This window comes from Ziziphus jujuba, chromosome 2, assembly GCF_031755915.1.
Source record: "Ziziphus jujuba cultivar Dongzao chromosome 2, ASM3175591v1".
In the NCBI taxonomy this organism is placed as follows: Eukaryota; Viridiplantae; Streptophyta; class Magnoliopsida; order Rosales; family Rhamnaceae; genus Ziziphus; species Ziziphus jujuba.
The window spans coordinates 24,054,604-24,070,643 of record NC_083380.1 but is presented as its reverse complement, the minus strand read 5'-3'; positions in this window follow the sequence as shown (position 1 = coordinate 24,070,643).

The window sequence follows — 16,040 nt, the reverse complement described above, 5'->3', positions numbered from 1 at the left end:
CTATTGTGGCGTCTACATTATACCAAGGTTTCTAACCATAGGTTGGTTAGGGGTTGAGGTCAATTCCATTAGAACTTGAACTTAATTAAGATCCGGGGTAATATAATATGGGTTTAGAAGCAGGTCGTCCTAGGTTTGTATCATTTGGTATCAGAGCTAAATTTTGTTCAGGTTTGATCTATCTTTATTTTCTTTATTTGTTTTTATGTTATTCTGCAATTTTAGCATTAGGTTAAGGTTGCATCCATCCCATACACGTTCGGCATCGTTAAAAAATATATATATATATTCATTCCTAGTTGAATTAGGATTTCCTAGTTTAACCGTATTTTTTGTTTCCCAGTTTGTTAGTTGTTTTTCATTATTGTTCTTTTAATTTGGTTATTGTTGATTTTTCTTTGCTATTTTAGTCTTAAATATTTGCATTCATCTATTCAAAAAAAAAAAAAAGAGTTTGCGGCAACATTTATAAATAATAAAAAAAAACTGCACATTTGTGTTTATTTGGAGGTCACGGGTTTGGTGTTTATTTTGGAGTTGGAATTGCAATTTTGGTAATTATTCTTGCTACTGCAGTTGTTTATGTTCTGTGAGTGAAAAAAAAAAAAAAAAAGAAGAGGTAAAGCCAAATATAAAAAAAAAATAATAATATAATAATATTTCAGTTTGTTGGAGTTTGATTTGTTTGCTGGAAATTTGTTGGAGCTGCTGGGTTTTCTTGATTATTTATTTGAGTTGCTGGAAAATTATTTTTGCTGCTAGATATTTGGATTTTGGGTGCTTAAATTATTTGGATTAAAATCAGTTAAAGGATTTGATACAAAACTTGAATTACAAAGAACAACAACCAACAACTTTTCTATATTTTTGTTCTCTTTGATTCTTGTTCGTATTTGAATTTCTTTTTCTGGAATTTATTCTTGAACTCATAATCTACTACCATCTGGTGCAGTTTTCAAAAATTCCAACGTTTTCCCATTATTTTGTGTTTTCTTGTCTAGAAAGCCGAAAAATTAGGATTTGTTGGATTCTTTCGTATTGCCTACTTTTTGCTACTGTTTTGTTGATAAGTTTAATTAAAACATACTAGTGATCTAATTGCTGTTTTGTGGGTGTTTTAATTAGAACTTTGAGATAACTCATTGAGTGGAAAAAGGCAAGAGTGTGTGAGCTTAAAAGAGGGTAAAAAGCCAAAACAAGTGTGCAAACACGAGTGTCGAGTCCTTATTTGAGTGAAACACGTAAGGGAGTGAAATTGGTAAGGTCCTATTTTATTTTTATGGCATTATTATACTAACATGATAGAATCAAGAATGAGGAGAGGAGATCCACCTTTGAGGATCAATGAGGAGTAGTCCGTAGCATTCCATGGCGATGCCCGAGCTACCGGGAGTGGAGACCAAGTGGACGTGAGAGCTGTTTTGGAGTCAATACAGCGGATTAGTGCTCAAGTTGAGCATATGAATCAAAGAATGGGAAGGCTAGAAGCCTCACAAGGAATGTCGAACACAAGAAATAGGCAAGAATTCCATGGAGGATGAGGAGGTCGCGAGAGACCGAGAGAGGAATTTGATGAGGAGCCATTCGGTGGAGACTTCGAGGAAGGTATGGATGAAAATTTTGCTATCCAAGATAGAGCTGGCCATGGAAGATATAGGAAGGAAGATACAGATGATGATTTGGGAAATGTCAAGGTCAACATCCCACCATTCATGGGAAAAAGTGATCCCGAAGCATATTTGGACTGGGAAGAAAAGATGGAGATGATATTTGACTGCCATAATTATTCGGAGGCTAATAAGGTGAAATTGGCAGCAATGGAATTTGGCCATTATGCACTCCAATGGTGGACCAATGAGCAAAACACCCGAAGGAGAGTTGGTGATGACTTGATTACTACATGGCGACAAATGAAAGGAGCCATGCGGAAGCGATTCGTACCATCACACTATCATAGGTTGCTGCATCAAAGACTTCAATCTTTATCTCAAAGACATGGATCCGTGGAGGATTATTACAAGGAGATGGAGATGCTTATGATGAGATTGAACTTGAATGAAGATAGGGAAGCAACCATGGCAAGGTTTCTTGGTGGTTTGAATCGTGAAATAGCCAATCAACTAGAATTGCAACAATATGTGGAATTGGAGGAGTTGTTGCATGTGGCTATTAAATTAGAGCATCAATTCAAGAGGAGGGGTGTAAGATCATGGTTTGGAGGTGTTTCCAACAGTGGAAGGTCCAATTCAAGTGGCTGGAGGAACAATCCCATCTATGAAAGCAAGCCACAGCCGAAAGTCAAAGAAGAAAGTTCAAACTGGCCAAGGAAGGAGACTAGAATCAAATCTGTCCAAGCACCAAAGAATGAGGTAAAATTAGATCCTAAACCTTCTAGAACTCATGATGTTGTGTGTTTTAAGTGCTAGGGAGGAGGACACATTGCTAGCCAGTGCCTGAATAGAAGAATCGTGGTGTTAAAAGGCAATGACGAGCTAGAATCGGAAAGTGAAGAAAGTGAGGATGAAGCCAAGCAAGAGGAGGAGGACTTGGAGGATAAACCTGAAACTTTGAATGCATCCAATGCCAAATTAAACTTGGTTTCTAGAAGAGTACTTGCTGTATACAAGGATGAGGACCATGTTCAAAGAGAAAACATCTTCCACATCCGATGTGAAATTCAAGGTAAGATTTGTAGTATGATTATTGATAGTGGAAGTTGTACAAATGTAATTAGTAACATTGTAGTTGATAAATTAGGCTTAATAACTATTAAACATCCAGAACCTTATAGATTACAATGGCTTAATGATAGTGGTAAAATAAAAGTGAATAAACAAGCCAAAGTAAAATTTAATATAGGTAGATATGAGGATGTAGTTTTATGTGATATTGTACCCATGATTGCTGGACATATACTATTAGGTAGACTATGGCAATTTGATAAAGATGCTACTCATTTTGGTCACAAAAATAGTATTGTTTTTAGGTTTAAAGGGAAGAAGGTTAAGCTGGAACCATTGTCTCCTAAAGAGGTTTACAAAGAACAATTACAAATGCAACAAAGGAGAGAAGCCGAAAAGCTTAAGGAAAAAGCAATTATGGCACCAACGGCTTCACCATCCTTTCAAGAAGGTAAGAATGAGGTTGCTGATCAAGGTAAGGTTTATAAGACTCATATTGAGTGGAAAGATCAAGGAAAAACCGAAAGAGAGGGGAAAGAAAGTGGCAAACCCGAGAGCTTGGAGAAGGAAGGGAAATCCGAAGGTTTGCGCCAATCCAAGGGGGAAAAAGAAAAAGAAAGAAAAGAAAGGTCAAGTAGCAACTTTTATTTGAGTTTAGGGGATATTAATAAGGTTATTGAATGTAAGAAACCTTTGCTGGTCATGATTTATAAAGAAAATTATTTTAATGATCAAACTAACTTTGAAGAACTTGAATTGCCAAGTTCAATGATTTCTCTTTTGAAGGAATTTGGAGATGTCTTCCCAAATGAAATTCCAAGTGGACTACCATCCAATCAAGAGGGAAAAGGTGAGCTCGTTGTCCAAGGTAAGTCTTCTAATACTCAGGTTGTGTGGAAAAATTTTAATAAAACCAAGAGTGAGAAATTTGGTGCAAAAGCCGAGAGTGAGGAAGGTGAGATGGCCGTGAGTGAGAAAGGAAAAGGAAGACAAGAAAGGAAAAATATAAATTTTTATCTTAGCTTTGGTGATGTTAATAAAGTAATTATAAATAAGAAATCATTACTGACCATGAATTTTAAAGATACTTATTTAAAGATGTCTTTATTGCATAGAACTTTATCTGCATTGTTGAGAGCTTTACTTAGTGGTAATTTGAAAATTTGGGAAATATTGTTTGCTAACCTTAAAAAGTGTAATTTTTACCATAATGAGTATGTATTTCTAGATTTTTTTGTAATAGTGTTTGACCCAGGAGAATTGGTTTGGTTTCACTTATGAAAAGAAAGGTTTCCTAAACAAAGAAAGTCAAAGCTCATGCCGCCTATGGATGGACTTTTTCAAGTTTTGGAGCCGAATAACAAGAATGCCTACAAGCTTGATTTACCAGGTGAGTATAACATAAGTGCTACATTTAATGTTTTTGATTTAACTCATTTTGCTGCAGGTGATGATCTTGATTTGAGGACAAATCCTTTTCAAGAGGAGGGGAATGATGTGATTCCGTCCGAGCCCGCTCAACCGATAACCCACTGGGATGCTGACTCGACACGGATGAAGACTAGGCCAATCACAAGAGCTCAAATTAAGAGATTTAAGGACAACCTGGGAGTACTTATATAGGGGGTAATCAATCTCAACAGAGCTTGTCCATACTTGAAGATACAAAGCCTATTCTAAGCATCCAAGTGGTGGAAGCTGATACGGACCCCGGGTGACAGTTTCGGTACATTTTTGGAGTTTGGGAAGCATGAAATCATTCCAATGCTTTATGGCTTCAATACATATGCCTAATAGGTCATGGAATCAAGTTAAATCAGCCTCAAATGCAATCAAAAAGGGCTTGTACGGACAGCATCAACAATTTGGCCGAATTTGCTGTATTGCTTGCTGGCTTTACTGTATTTTACTGTATTAGCCTTTTCTTATTTTTCCAAGCATGGGTAACGTGTGGGAATTCATATTCAGCTTATTTGGCATCCTAAAAAGAATCTAGAAGTTGATTTGAAGCTCAAAGAGGTCAAAGATTGATCAAAGTCAACTTGATCAATAGGCTAGCATTTTTAGTTTCCTAATTTGTTTTTACTTTTTGTTTTAGGAAACTACCATTACTTTTTGGCTTTTATTTATTTATTTTCTGGACAAATAACTTTAGGAAGGTTTTTATTTTATTCTTTCCATTGCAAATTAATTAATTCCTAATTTAATATAAAGGAATTAATTAATCAAACTTAGATTAGGAAAGGAAGTATAGTTTCGGCCAACTAGGTTTCTTTATGTGTGTGGCCGGTTTTACCTAGGGTTTTTAGGGTTTATTTTGTTTCTTTCAAAGCCTATTTAAAGACTTATTTTTCAATAATAATAAACTTTTATTTGATTGAGAAAATACTTGTGAGATTAATTATCTCTTTGTTCTTTAAGAACACCTAAAACACCATTAGAGAATTGGTTGTTTTAGCTTGACTTATCAATAGGTTTCCATCCCCTATTGTGGCGTCTACATTATACCAAGATTTCTAACCATAGGTTGGTTAGAGGTTGAGGTCAATTCCATTAGAACTTGAACTTAATTAAGATCCGGGCTAATATAATACTGGTTTAGGAGCAGGTCGTCCTAGGTTCGTATCATGATTAGCATCTCATGTTTTTAAATTCCGTTCTCATAGGTCCAGCTTAGTAGGCGTTGATCGTTCGGAGATGAGCTCGACGACTTTGATCGTTGCTAAAATTTCAAGGAGCCTTACTTACTTTTCTTCGCTATCTTGTATTGTTTCTTTTATCGTTTGTTGTAGTAACATTCACACTTAATTGTATCTTTACAAAGCTTTGTATACTGTTTTGGATATTTATTTTATTTAATTATGCACTGGTTCCCTGTTTCTTATTTACAGTGCTATAAACTTATGGAAATAAATTGTAGTAAGGTGGGATGAATAAGACGCTGCATATAGAAGTGTGTTTTTTTTTTTTTTTTTTTGTACAAAAAATTTTGTTGTAAGTCCTACCCTCAGGGGAGATGTTGCCGGATTTTCCATTAGAAGATTCGGTAGGGTTTCCCTGAGATCAGGGCTTGTCTTGGATTCCGATAAGGAATTTTGGACGGGTCCTAACACAACAAGATTCTTGGTATTCTGTGAATCATCAAGACTATTTGATACGATATGAATTTGTGTAGTTTTGATAATTTGGTCTATTGGGTATTCTCTAGTCCTACTAAGTATTAAATAACCAAATGAATATGAAATTATGGGATCCTAGGTTTTTGAAAAGTATATAAGTTATGATTTGTTATCTCATGTTTATTAAAGTATTTGAATTATCGATTGTATGGTTAGTATTTGAAAGCATTTGAAATATAATTTAATGGCTTATGTTTTGGAAGTTTTCAGACTGTAATTATTTTGACAATAATTGAACTATTTGAATTATGGTTTTATAACACCTAGTACCAAAGTGTATCGGAATTTTTCGCATGTTGATTAAGTTTGAACGGAGTTGTCCTTGTTTGACCAAGTGAGTTTTTTAGTTGACTTTTTTCTTTGAATAAGGCACCATTGCAAATTGCGCATCATCTTAAGCTCATAGACTAGTAGCATGTTGAAATAAATGTTAAAATTAGAAGGGTATAATCAGAACAAGGTATGATCCAAACTGATTGACTAAGCTCGAGGTTGACTTTTTATGTGTATGGATTATGGTTTTGAATGGTGTACTATTGAATAGTGCTCGTCGATACGAGTTCGTAGATTAGTGGCATGCTTAATTTATACTTACCGTTGAAAAGTAACCAACCTATAAAATTTTAATTATTTTTCTAGACCTGACATATTTTTGACACTTGTGTAACATATAGGATTAAAGACCCAACTAACACATGCCACATGTCAGCACGAGAGCCACTCCTGTGAGTGCATAGCGGCATGATTGAGGAACTTTAATTGGGCCACCTGATCAAGGGAGGAGAGAGAAAGTGAGGGAGGAGAGAAAGAGAAGGAGATGGAGAATTCAGCCACCTTGCACTACTAGAATTGCATTGATAAATGACGCAATAAATGCGTCACACAAAATAAAGACCTACGTTTTACACGACGTCGTCTAATGTCCTGTTGTTAAAACTATAAGACAAAAGGCGAAACATTAATAGTGTCACCTAATCTTAAAGAAAAGCTGACCTTGTACAAAACGCGTCGCTAAAAGCTTAAAGAAAAACAAATAGAGTAAAAAATACATCACCTATTTTTTCTGTTTTTAGTGGCGCATTTTGAAATACATTGCTTTTTTTTTTTTTTTTTTAGTTTAGCGACACTTTTTAAAATGCATCGTCTATGTTGAGTTTTTAGCGATGTTTTTTTAAATGTGTCGCCTATTTTTTGAGTTTTTAGAGATGCTTTTTCAAATGCGTCGCCTATTTTTTAAGTTTTTGGCGACGCTTTTTCAAATGAGTCGTCTATTTTTTGAGTTTTTAGTGATGCTTTTAGAAATGCGTTGCCTATTTTTTAAGTTTTTAGCGACTTTTATATTAATTTTTAGTGACCCTTTTTGTAATGCGCCGCCTTTTTTTTGTTTTTTAAATTTGCTTATTTTAATTTTGTGAAAATTGATTAAAATAATAAAAATACCAAAAAAAAAAAATTACAACTAGCTTCATCCAAAATAATTAGAATACAAAAATTTAAAATAAACATTTTCATAACAAAATAATTATCAAATAAATTAAATATTATCTCACGAAATATTTTACAATTTGGTAAACTATTGTATATGCAAAAGCAAAAGCAATATTGATTAAACTTTCATGAATGCATAGTCATTGAGATGGAAGTTGACACCCTCTTGTTGACGATATTACGCCCTCATACTGCATATGGAAAAATTAAAAAAATTATTAACACTTATGCAAAATAAATAAATATTAATTATTATTAATAAGTAATTTAATGAATGAAAATTTAAAAATATTACCATTGTTGTTAAGATTTGACGAGACACATTTCTTCTAATTTAAAGTGAAAAACTCATAATGAAGTGGATCAAAAATTTAATTAAATGAATAATAATAAATGTCATAAATATTACTTAAAACATAAGTAATAAATCTATGTACCAATTTATTTAGAAGATATTTTTTATCCATATCCTTTCACAGTCATTACGAACATAGCCACTTTCACATTCATCCTCATTATCATTTTCATTGACACTTGGCAACTGTATGACAAATGGATTGTGAGGCATCGTAGTATCTGCAAGAACATCTTCTTCAACAAAAGTACGATGTTATGGTGAAATTAAAACAACAGACCATTCCGAATCAAGTTGATCTTTGACATAAAATACTTGTTAAACTTAGTAAAACAATGTCAAACAATATCAGAAACAAAATATCTACAAAAGTAAGATTAAGAAAACCCAACGAACCTAACCTATGGTAAAAATGAAAAAAAAAAAAAAAAAAAAAAAAAACCAACCAACCACATGTCTCCACCAACCACAAAGAAAAAAGAAACTCACCTAAACGATGGAAACGAAGAAAGAAGAAACCCAGCTTCCCGATAGCAATGTAGGCAAATGAAAAATGAAACCCGAAATATCCCACTTTTCAAGTCTCTCTTAGATTGCTTCCAAATCTAACATCTATTAGATAGTGTACTTAATGTAGTTTTAGAAAAGAAAAAGGATTCAAAAGGGAGCGTAAAAATTTTAAAACACACCAAAAATGGCAAAAAGGCGACCCTTTTGAAGATTTTTTTTTTTTTCTAATTAAGAGAACAAACAACACATTTACATCTTAAAGCATCGCCTGATCCATCAATGTCAATATTTTTTTTAATCATTTTTTTATTCTTCATCCAAAAATAAATACTAAAAATATTTTTTATGTATGTGAAACAAAATTACCAAAGTGATAATTTAATTATTTTTTTTCCCAAGTACAATTTATTTATTTTAAAATCTTGTAAATTTCTACTTTTTTTTTTCTAGAAAGGGAATAAGCGATGCATTTACAGCAGAAGGTGTCGCCTGTTCTAAGTTTTATTTTTTGTTCCTTAATTTGATGGAATAGGCGACATATAAAAAGCAAAAAAAGTTGCCAAATACATAAAAAGCAAAAAGAGTCACTAGATACTTTTTATTTTTTCTTTTTTTAATAGTTATTAATTTGCTTTTGAAGTACCGTTTATTTGCTTTTAAAAGTTGCAAGTATTAAAATATTTTTTTTAATTAAGAGAATAGACGACTCATTTACAATTAAAAAGCTCGCCTTTTCTCTCAATTTCATTTTTTTTTCTGATTAATTTTTTATTTTTCATCTACAAATAAACATTGAAAATATTTTTTGAAAATGCGAAGCAAAATATTGAAGATTACTATTTATTTTTCTATTTTTCAAGTACATCTTTATTCTTTATAAAATTTACATCTCTTTTAAATTTTTTTTTTTTAACTGAGAAAATAGGCAACGCATTTTCTTCAAAAATGGGTCACCTGTTCTTGAATTGTGGGATCAAGCAACGCATTATGGTCGCAAAGCATCGCCTATTCCATTTTTTATATTTTATTTATAATCTTTAAATGGTTTTTTAATGGTTCATCTACAAATATATTCACGTAGTAATCCAATGAACATCAATTCCATTTATCTAAAAACAGAAAACAGTTTTGTCAATGCTCTTCTCAATTATTCACATATATATGTATTCACGAAACACAAAATTTCTCAAGACCTAATTTGAGGGTATATCGTATGTAAAATTCTAATTCAACAAGGACTTATTGACCGATGTCTCTACGACTTGAGCTTTCAAGCATTTGTGTTTCAATGATAGTTTATTTGCTTTTTTAAAGTTTGCAAGCCTATTAAATAAATTGTCTGTTCTGTGTTTTATATTTTTGTTTTTTCTTTAATTAGTTTTTTGAACGTTCATCTACAAATATATTCATGTCACAATCCAATGAACATAAATTCTATTAATCTAAAAAGAGAAAATAATTTTATCAATGCTCTTCTCAATTATTCACATATATGCATATAAACGAGATACAAAATATCTCAAGATCTAATTTGAAATAGGGTACCGAATATAGAATTCTAATTCAACAAGGACTTATTGACCAATTTATGTACATAAGTATGTTAAATGAGTTTACCTTTCATGTGTTTGTGTTCAATGATAGCTTACTTGTTTTTAAAATTTGAAAGTCTATTAAATTGCTTCTTTTAAAAAAAAAATATTGAAGGAACAGGCAACACTTTTACACCAAAAAGTGTCGCCTATTCCATTTTTTTTAATCTTTAATTAGTTTTGTTTTATTGCTCATCAAGAAATTTTTAAAAAAAGCATATTTTAAAAATTAAAAAAAAATTACTAAAAACAACTTTCGAATTTTAAAAAAAAAAAAAAACAAAAGACAACTCTTTTTTTTATAACAACATCTCTATATATACAAATAATTTTTTTATAAAAGTGTTACTAAATGCTAGAATAGGCAACGCTTTTAATCAAGGTCGCTAAATGTAGGATAAAATGTGACGCTTTTGTAAAAAAAAAAAAAAAAAAAAGGCATCACTTAAAACTATATTACTTATTTTTTGTTGTACTATTACTACATCCAAGGCATTTGGCCTAGTGGTGTGGTGATTCCTTGAGAGTGTAAGAGGTTCCGGGTTCCATTCTTGCCATGACCTTGTCTGATTATATATCACATGCGGGTACACTGGGCTGTCACAGTGCCTAAAACTATATTACGTATTTTTTATTATATTATTACAACCAAGTCATTTGGTTTGGTTTTGTAGGAAAAGGCATCGCGTAAAACTATATTACTTATTTTCTATTGTATTATTACATCTAAATCATTTGGTTTGGTGGTGTGGTAATTCTTTAAGAATGTAAGAGGCTTCGGGTTCAATTCTTGGCATGGTCCTATTTGATTTTATTTTTTTTATGGGTTTGTAAAAGTGTAAATAAAAAAATTGAAAAAAATGTAAAAATTGGTTGGGGGAAGGCAACGCATTTATAAAAACGTCACTACATGTTGGGTATAAGGCAAAACTTTTTAAGGAACGCGTTGCCTTTTGTTTAATATTAATTTTCTTCTCCATTTAACTCAACTAGTGCACCTTGTCTGGTGGTGTGGCACTTGCTTAATCTTTTATAGAGCTTGGGTTCAATTCCCTTCGTAGTTATTTTTAATATTTTTTAAAGAAATATAAAAGAAAAATAAAATAATATAAAAAGGAAAACAAGTTAAAATTGCTAGTCGTTTTTAATATTTTTTCAAAAATATAAAAAATAAAATAATATAATAAAAAAAGATATTTTTCCAAAAATATAAAAGAAACATAAAAATAATAAAAAAAGAAAAAAGTGAAAATTGCTAGTCATTTTTATTATTTTTCCAAAACTATAAAATAATAAAATAATAAAATTATTATATGATTTAATATTTCATTTATTGAAATATTAGTTTGTTATCCAAATATTTATTTGAATTTCATTATTTGTTAAACAATCCTAATTTGATAAAACTCAAAGCAACTTTCAAAATAGTAAAAAATAATAATAATAATAATAAGTTATACTTTTTTAATAAAAGCGACACTAAATATACAAATAAGCGACGTGTTTTTTAAAAAAGTATCGCTAGATACTAGAATAGGTGACACCTAAATGTTATGAGAGCATTTTTTAAAAAGATCGTTAAATGTTAAAATAGGTGACATTTTTTACAAAGAATGTCACTAACTGTTAGAATAGGTGACGCTTTTTAGAAATGGTATATTAACTATCTATTAATTTATTAATTTATTATTTTTAAAATGATAAAATTATTATATGAGTTAATATTTAATTTATTTGGAATATTAATTTGTTATGCAAATATTTATTTGAATTTTATTGTATATATAATTATTTTGTATGAATCTATCTATTAAACAATTCTAATTTGACAAAAATTAAAACAACATTCAAATTTAAAAAAATAAATAAAAAAGACAAAAGACGACGCTTTTTTGATAAGATCATCGCTAAATATACAAAATTAGAGACACTTTTTCATATAAGCGTCACTAAATTTAGGAATGGGCGACACTTCATAAAAGCGCCACTAAATGTTGGGTACAAGGCGACACTTTTTAAGGAATGCATCGCCATTTGTTTAATATCAATTTTCTATTCCTTTTAACACAACCAGCGCACCTGATCTGGTGGTGTGGCACTTGCTTAAGCTTTTAAAGAGCTTGGATTTAATTCCCCCCTTAGTCAATTTTAATATTTCTTTCAAAAATATAAAAGAAAAATAAAATAATATAAAAAGAAAAAAGTTACTTTAGTCATTTTTAATATTTTTCCAAAGTATAAAAAAATAAAAAATTAAAATTATTATACGAGTTAATATTTTATTTATTTGACATATTAGTTTGTTATCCAAATATTTATTTGAATTTTATTTTCTATTAATTATTTTCCATGAATTTATTTATTAAACAATCCTAATTTGATAAAACTAAAAGTAACTTTCAAAATGGTGAAAAAAACAAAAAGTGATACTTTTTAAAAAAAAAAAAAACATCACTAAATATACAATAAGCGATGATTTTTCAGAAAAGCATCACTAGATACTGGAATAGGCGACGCCTAATGTTAGGAGAGCATTTTTCAAAAAGGTCGTTAAGTGTTAGAATATTCAACGCTGTTTAGAGAGTGTCGCTAAACGTTAGAATAGGCGACGTTTTTTTTACAAAGATTGTCGCTAAATAAGGATTGAAAATATTTATTAAATATATGCAGTAAAATTACTGAAGTGGTTGTTTAATTTTTTTAAGTACAATTTAAGCATCCACTAAATTTTGTAAGTCTTTTAAATTGTATTTTTGTATTTATTAAAAAAAAAAAAAAGGCAACCCAATTCCTTCCAAAAGCGTCGCTTGTTCCATATATATTTTTTTTTATATTTTCTTTAATTAGTTTTTTCTTCATCTCTAATAAGCATTGAAAATAGTTCTTAAATATGTGAAGTAAAATTACTGAGAAGGTTGTTTAATTTTTTTTTTTTTTTGTTTTTCAAGTACAGTTTAAGCATCCACTAAAATTTGTAAGTCTCTAAAATTACATTTTTGTATTTTGAAAAAAGAGAATAGGCGACGCAATTTCTTCTAAAAGTGTCGCTTGTTCCATTTTTTTTATATGTTTTCTCTTTAATTATTTTTTTTTTGGTTCATCTATAAATAAGCACTCAAAATATTTCTTAAACATATGAAGCAAAATTACTGAGAAGATTGTTTAATTTTTTTGTTTTTGTTTTACAAGTACAGTTTAAGCATCCACTAAAATTTACAATCTCTAAAATTGTATTTTTGTATTTTAAAAAAAGGAAATAGACGACGCAATTCCTTCTAAAAGCATCACCTGTTCTTTTATATATATATATATATATTTTCTCTTTAATTATTTTTTTTTTTTGTTTATCTACAAATAAGCATTGAAAAATATTTCTTAAATATGTAAAGCAAAATTACTGAGGTGGTTGTTTATTTTATTTTATTTTTTTTGTTTTTTAAGTATAGTTTAAGTATCCACTAAAATTTGCGGATATCTTAAATTGCATTTTTGTATTTTAAAAAGAGAGAATAGGCGACGCAATTCCTTTCAAAAGCGTCTCTTGTTCCATTTTTTTATTTTTTCCTTAGTTATTTTTTTTTTCATTTACAAATAAGCAATAAAAATATTTTTTAAATATATGAAGCAAAATATTTTTTTTTGTTTATATAATTAAATTTTGTGATTATGTAAACATAGATAAGTGGTTGATTAATCATTTTGCATGAGTATAACATTTAGAAATACAATTTAGATAAATATAAGTACAGTATTAAAGGCAACGCTTTTCAGACATATATTCAGTGACGTTGAAAAGCAGCGCCGTGTATTTTTGTTTTAACGCTTTTTGACTTTGACAGTTTTTGAATGCGTCATATATTTATAGAATTTTAACCGACGCTTTGCTTCAGCATCGCGGTTTTATTTTTTCAGATACTTTTGTTTCGTAGCGTCGCTAAGTTAGTATAGCTAGATTTCAATTTTCGCGTAGTGTTAAGATACCTCATCTCGAACCACATCCCTGCCACACACTTCTCCTCACCATGAAGCCTACCTTGAACCCGAGCTACCAACCAAAAATCTCGATGAGATTACCGGCAATGCATTGGGATTAGGCCATTTTCGGTTGCAACGGCTATCTACTTTACTAACCAATTCCTGTCTTTCTAGCCACCATCTTGCTTCATCACTATCACCACATTCTTACCCACCCAAAAACTGGCCTAATCCTAAAATTTTGTGGTTGGAGGACTGTAGATGCACTAGCACCATTGATCTTTTCCCGTGATGATGGCGGCTTGTTGGTCTCCCAATTCTGAAAGTTTTTTATTGATCCACTGCCTTTACAACCATTTTTTACCCTTCGCTAACAATTGAATCTCTGACAAGGAAGGCCCAATTTGCAATCAATATACCCTAAGCTTCATTTTGGTTTATAGATTGCTAGTTTTATCTAAGGCTTGTGTTTAAAACCTGAATAAATTGTAGGTAAAATACCCGATAAAAATAATATATTATTGGTAATCTATTTTTTGTTGATATGTTAGGCACCCATGTAAACCAAGTATCGAATCCCATAAAGGACCTAGAGTGACTTGTATTTTCAGGTGAGTGGTAATTTTATAAAATTTATTTTTGGGTCAATACAAAAAATGCCTTACGAAATATTCCATATATTGTGTTATTTAAATAAAAAGGAAATTAATATTTATGTGAGTTTCATGAATATGTTTCCATATATATTTCGTAAAAGTGTTGGTTAAGTATTATAAAATTTATTTTAATGGAAAATATATATACATATATATATAATCCGTCTATGGTGTGAACGTCTATATGTTTTTATCATCCAAACCTCATTTGAAGAAACCGTTGTCAATACTATCACATAGAGATGAGTATTGGTGCTATTTTTTTTTTCAAAAACCATCATTAATACTGAGGTCCACGTAGTAGAATTTCCTTATATATATATATATATATATTTATAATGTATTTTGGTAAAAGTTGTGATTTTTATAAATAAGATCTAAATAAATTAAATGGTTTATATGGGTTTGGTATGTTATAATAACTTGGTAAAAGTTTATAAAAATGGTATTATAATAAATTTGTACATTTCTACTATTTTTAGATGTATTATACAGTATCAATGTTCTATATTGTCATGATTATTAATTATCGCATATGTATTATTTAATCATCCTATGGGAGTTAAATGAAAGATGGTCAACATGTATTTTGCATAGCAAGCATTGGTACTTTCTTTAGCCGTAAGATGGTAGGTTGTCAATATCGGTATCTTAAGATGCCACGATATCCTATTGCAAGTATATCTCCCTATTCCTTTTTGTCAAAGGGTGCTTGAAATGCCAAGCTCCATTTGGTATCACTTGGTAAATGGTGTGGTGCATCAAGTAAACATGTGGTGCATGCTTGAAAAATATTTTTAGAGTATATTTTTTTTATTTAAATTATGATTTTAAATTGTTTAGCTACTTATTTATTAAATCAATTTAATTGTTTTTGTATAATATTTACTATATCGTATTATATTATTTTTACTTTAATTTTACTTATTTATTTTAAACAAATATTTTTAAAACATTTATTTATATAATATTTTGTTCCAATTTTATTTATTTCACTTCATCTTATTTTATTGTTATTTTTATTTTCCATAATACTATTTAAATATTTAGGGATACAAAATTATGGTTTTTTGTGAAAAATGATTTTAAATAAGGAAACTTTCTAAATAGAGTGAATTAATAAGAGTTTTGAGAGAAAACCATATTTCTAATTATTTTCTTAGATTTCTTGTAGTACCTTTGCCATTATTAATCCTTAATTTTCCTACTTAATTAATTAATAGTATTGTTAATAATTAGAATGGTGCCACTCACTAAAATGATTAGCATCTTATTATTATTGTTATTATTATTATTTTGTTTTCTAGTTCATTCCCCTAGATCTAGGTAACTAGCGGATTGACCACTTGGCTGTAAGTTTTTTCAACCACCTTCTTTTGCTACTGCAACTGAAGTAGAACTCTTCTTTCTTTATCTGTGTATTATTTTTATTATTACTCTTGTATTCATAATACCTTTACTTTTCAAAATAATTCTTAAAATGCTTTGTTACTAAATTGTAGATTTGGTGGCTTGTATAATGCTACATGTTTATTAATTATTTTGTGCCTTATTCCTTTGTTTTTTCTTGGAGTGTTGTAATATTGAGAAAATTTTGTACTAAA